Below are 6,000 nucleotides of genomic sequence, written 5' to 3' on the forward strand. Positions count from 1 at the left end.
GTATATATAAACATGGAAATAATTGCATAATTACAGAATTTAAGGTTGCCAATTGGGCACATCAAGAAAACTATCCACTGTAAAACTAGGAGATGTAGTCTGAACCATATATATTTAGTAAAACTACCATGTTTAAAAACTAAAACAATACTCCCTCCGTCCCATTTTATGTGTCGGGTTCGGTTAACGAGGCTTGACTGAAGTTATTTTTAATCCAATTTTTCATAATATTAATTTTTGTATTAATATACAAAATTTATATATTTAGAAACTACACTAAAAGTACTATTAAACACAAAAAATCAAATTTTAAAAATAAGTAAAAAATAATAAAGAAAACAAACAAAGAAGAAAGAGTTGTTTTGACCAATGAATAGTAAGTAGGACAGATAAAATGGGATAGAGGGAGTATCTTTTAGTCTCCAAATAAAATTATAGTTAATTTTAATTTTCTAGGAAAAATGAAAATAAATAAAAAAACAAGACAAAACAAATAAAAATTTACAAATAAAAAATGAAAAACAGTGACTAATAAAAATAAATATTTATAAATAAAAACCTTAGAATAACATTAAAAACACTATAATATAGTTTTCTGCTGAAAAAAGTTGTATAAAAAACTACAAATTTGAAAAAAAAAAAACAATCTTAGTCAAATTAATAGTTTAATGCAAAAAAAAATTGTAAAGTCTTAAAATTTTAATTCTCTGTTAAAAAATGAAAAGGCAAACTAAAATAATAGTAAATTACTTTTTTCCCCTATTATATTTTCATGGCCAGAAACGGTCACTAATATCCAGGCCATCCGTGAGCATTCTGTGACTCACTAGAAAAGTCTACAAACTCGAAGCTTAAATGGAGATCTCACCGGATCTATAGAGAGCCAAATACTGAGAGGTTAGAGGAGACTTACCGGGAGTGATTGAGCAAAGGCGAGACTTGAGAGTAAGAGCGGGCCTGAAACTCTGAGAAAATTTTCCAAACACGGTTAAAACACATATTTTCAAGAAAAAAATGGAAAAAAATTTCCAAACACGGTTAATAAACTACCTGTTACCTGTTAGATTGTTAACGGCTTTGGCCTTTGCCTCGAAGGAGCGTAGCGGACCGTCGGTCACCGGAGAAGTGGAGGAGTCTATGCCCATCTCCCAGATCTACGTTGTGGATGAGAGGCGGAGTTTGAGGCTATGACCAGCCAAGATTTGAGAAGGTGAGTGACAAAGAGAGTGAGGGAAGAGATACTGAGATGCGAGATATGGGAGACAGAAGAGCAGAGAACTAGAGAAGAGGCTCAGAGATGGGAAGTCTTGACAGAGAAAGGGGCAGAGAATTGAGAAAGAAGATAGAGGTCAGGGGAAGTAGCGAGAGAGGAGGTCAAGAGGCGGAGACGCGGAGGATAAGTCTGTAACCCTAGGTTCATTACTATTATTTATATACTACCTATATAATTTCGGGTTTCGGGTCGAATCCGAACTAAAATTCTTAAATCCGAAGCCCGAACCGTATAAAAGCATGGCAGTATATTTCAAATCGGGTTGGACCCGAACCGGGTCGAATCCGAACCGAAAATGCACTATTCGGGTCGAACCCACGAAAATTCGAGTTTGACACGAAATGTGCCCACTCCTAGCCTAAGAGGTTGTTCGACTTATTTTTTACTCATGGAAAAAAACAAAAAGAATTTTTAAGATACATTAGGAGGTATAATAACATGTTTGCGTTTACCTCATTAGGAGCAAAGTTGGACAAATCCATAAACATTGGTAATGACCCTCCTATTTTTAGGATTCATGGACAAAATTTTCACTTAATGGGAGGCTTAATTCCTCAAGAAGGAAATAAGCCCAAATTTGCTCAATTATACATCCACGACACGGATAATGAGGTAGACAATCGGATCAATTCATTTAGGTAATACTCCTACAATACTTTCAATTTACTTTTTACTTAATCATTATATTTAATTAAACTTCATAAATAATAAAGCTAACACAAACTTTTGCTGTCATTATTTTGTATTAGCATGGGTGAAAAGAATACAACAGTGCATTTGGAAATAGTGGAAGATATTAAGCAGGATCTGGATGATCACAATGTGTTAGTGAAATCATTCCGTTGTGCCAATGATCATATTGACTCAAATCCAGGTATAGATTTCAAAATAAGGTTAATTGGTAAGCGAAATGGTGATGCAAGGACATACAACCTACCAATGGTATCAGAGGTGGCTGCTCTTATCGTGGGTATTTGATCCAACTATGGGTTAGCGGGATATTTTGGTTGAGACTAATTCAGGTGGCCTAAAGAGGATAAACGAGCTTAACCCTACTTATCTGCCTTTGCAATATCCGATTCTTTTCCCGTATGGCGAAGACGGCTATAGAGAGGATATCCAATTCAATGGAGTTCGAAACAAGAAAAGTGGTGGTCGAGTTCGTGTCTCGCAGCGTGAGTTCTTCACTTACAGGATACATGAGAGGTTTAATGATTTGTCTACAATGCTATATGCACGGAGACTTTTCCAACAATTTCTAGTAGATGCCTACACCATGGTTGAATCTAGCAGGCTTCTATATATTAGAAATAATCAGAAGGCATTGAGATGTGAAGCATACAAATGCCTTTCAGATGCGTTGACCAGAGGAGAAGTTGATACTAGCAAACAAGGTAAACGAATAATATTGCCATCCAGTTTCACTTGTGGTCATTTGTCGACATAAGGGTTATCCAAATTTATTTATCACATTTACACGCAATCCGAAGTGGCCGGAGATTCAAAGATACATGAAAAAATGCAACCTCAATGCTGAAGATAGACCAGACATTGTATGCAGGGTGTTTAAGATGAAGTTTGATTGCTTAGTAAAAGAAATACGGTCGGGAACACGTTTTGGTACTGTTACTGCAGATATGTCGGTTTTAATCTTTAGTTTTTGTAAATCAATGTGAAGAATTTATCATATCTTGAAATCTTTGCAATCTAACATTTACTAAATTATTCCCGTGTCAGTCGTATATACCATTGAATTCCAGAAGCAGGGCTTACCCCATGGTCATAACATTATAATCTTCCTGGAAAGATTGTCAACACCATTTACTGCCGAAACAATGGAAAAATTCATCTCAGCTGAAATACCTGACAAAGAGGTTGACATGGATTACTACAAAGCTGTTGAAGAATTTATGATTCATGGACCATGTCGATTACATAGGCCATAATCTCCATGTATGGTCAACAAGAAGTGTTCAAAGCACTTCCCGAAGAAATTTGTTAATGTATCAACTTGGGATGATGATGGGTATCCGATATACAAGCGAAGGGAAAGTTCTAGAATTGTGGCACACATCAATGTGGAATGGTACAATCAATTTAGGGCAATCAAATATCTTTCTAAGTACGTGAATAAAGGCAACGACAAGGTCACTACAGAATTCTACAGAAGCACGAATGATGAGCAACAAAATGACGTTGTCGATGAAATAGCAATGTATTACGATTGCAGATACGTCTCTGCTTGTGAGGCCGCCTGGCGTCTTCTAAGCTACGATGTCCAATTTAGGCACCCAACATTTGAAAGATTAAGTTTCCATCTACCTGAATGCCAATCTGTTATTTTCGAGGATGATGATCGTATAGATAATGTCCTGAATCGACCAACGGTGAATCAAAGTATGTTCACTGCTTGGTTTGAGGCTAACAAGAAATTCGGTTCTGCGAAGGAGTTGCCATACATTGACATGCCAACAAAGTTTGTTTGGAAAAATGATATCAGAGAGTGGCATCCAAGGCAGAGGGGGTTCTCAATTGGATGAATTTTTTACATACCTCCAGGAAGTGGTGAAATATATTACTTGAGATGTCTCCTAAATGTAGTTCAAGGGCCAACTAATTTTGAAGACATCAAGTCATATAAGGGTGTCATATACCCCACTTTTCGAGAGGCATGTTATGCAAGAGGGTTGTTAGGCGATGATAAAGAATACATTGACGCAATTAATGAAGCAAGCCAGTGGTCTACTGCCCAGTCAATGAGGAAATTGTTTGTCATACTACTTACATCGAACTTGGTGAACCGCCCGGAAAATGTGTGGAATGTAGTGTGGCATCACCTAGCAGAAGATGTACAATTTAACAAACGCAAAGTGTTGCAACAAGAAGGTAAATTATAATTCGTTTTATATAATATTCAATACTTGTAATATTTAAGCATAATCTCTTTAACATTGTCCTTTACAAATTTTAGATTTGTGTTGGTCGGATGACGAAAAGAAGAATTTGGCATTGATTGTAATAGAGTGTTTGTTACAGTTGTACAACAAGACCTTGAAAGATTACCCTCATATGCCAATTCCAAACTACGATCATGCTATGCGTTGTGATAATCGTCTGTTGTGGGATGAGCTTGATTACGACCGTGACGCATTATTAAAGGATAGTCAAACAATGGAAAGCCAATTGACGGATGAGCAAAAAGTTGTCTACGAAACTGTATTAAATGACGTAGATCAGCAGAATGGGTGATGGACAATTTTAATATATGTTCTCGCAAGTGCACGAGTCGGTGTAGTGATAGTGTGCAAAAGCAAGGGTCGATCCCACTGGAAATTAAAAGAATGCAATTTATAAACTTGAAAATAATTAACTCGAATGAAATTAAGTAAACTAGAACACTTAGAGAAATGGCATAAAAAGACAACAAAAACGAGATAGCAAAATTAGCTAAGCATCCTTTAATCAAGAATTAAAATAAAGTAAGTAGCAAAGCTTCACAATTAGCACTAATTGTAAATGAAATAATTAAATTAAACTTGCAATGGCAGTATCATCATCTTCCTAAAATATTTAACAAATCATTTTCTTACATCAACAACTAAATTCAATAGCAAATAAATCTTATAAATACGGCACTATAATCTATGCTCCTCAAATCAAGACTTACAATTTGAGGAAAGAATAATTAAATTGACGTGCTTCAAATTGAAGAGAGAAAAAAGAAAAGAAACAAAACCAGGCTAAAGTCAGAATTCGCAAAATGCTCATGAAAGATTATTCCTGTTCCCAGATTGATTGATGAAACTAGTAGTGCATTACTACAAGAGCAAATTCACTTAGCGATGGCTTCATACTAATGTTTATACCCTCACAAATAATAGTAAGCTCAAGGATTAAAACACAAAACATAGAATGTGATGACAGCAATGTAATTCACAACTCACAACACAACTCCCGAAATTGAAATAATATGAATAGCAAATGTATTTCAATAGAACAAGGAAAACACTACTGCTGCAGAATTAAAGTGTTACTGTAGTAAAGCAATTTATAATCAATTATTGATAGCAATGTAACCAAGCTTAGAAATTGATACAGTGTAATCTAGGCTCAATGTAGCAACACGTACAATTAAAAACCAATTTAAAGAATTAGTTTTAAAAAGAGGAAAAACCAAAGTTGGTATGAGATTGAAGCCGTAGAGAACCCACAAGGAATTGCTCGCTGCCGCCGTTGCACTAATCACTCACCGACGAAAATCAGGAAAAACAATTGGAGCTACCTGGAACTAAATCTGCCGCAGACCTGAATTCGCCATTAATTGCACCGAGGGCTGGGAATGGAATTGAAGCTGCTGACCGCAACTAAGGAAATCGTCAAAAAGAAATTTTTGGTGAAGAGCTGATAGATTGGTGATGAAAAATTGATTCTCCATTGATCGAATTAGCCTTCTTTTTATACACCCAGCCCCAACCGTACCTCCGTGATTCAGATTGAGGACAGCCGTAGAAAGCTCTTGAGCCAAGGGTTGCCGTCCGGAAATTTGGTGCGCGATCCCCTTCTCTCGCCCATCGCCGCTGGTTTCTCTCGGTTCATCGCCCTGCGCTCTTCAATTCAATCTCCCGAAGAATCGGATCAAGGAACGATAGATGCGAAGCCTGACCAACGCTCTGGACCTCTGGTTCGCTGCTCTGCGCCTCTCTCTCTCTCGTTTACGTTGAGGCTAA

At 36.6% G+C, this 6,000-nt stretch overlaps 1 long non-coding RNA gene across 1 annotated transcript; it reads right to left on the reverse strand.

The window, feature by feature from the left end:
* Nucleotides 1-5,244: 5,244 nt before the first annotated feature.
* On the reverse strand, nt 5,245-6,000 carry LOC115999785. The gene is made up of 2 exons (XR_004094034.1): nt 5,753-6,000; nt 5,245-5,637 (listed from the first exon to the last, which is right to left on the reverse strand). It is a non-coding gene; the product is annotated as an uncharacterized LOC115999785 (long non-coding RNA).

Source organism: Ipomoea triloba, chromosome 1, assembly GCF_003576645.1.
Source record: "Ipomoea triloba cultivar NCNSP0323 chromosome 1, ASM357664v1".
NCBI classification, from domain to species: domain Eukaryota; kingdom Viridiplantae; phylum Streptophyta; class Magnoliopsida; order Solanales; family Convolvulaceae; genus Ipomoea; species Ipomoea triloba.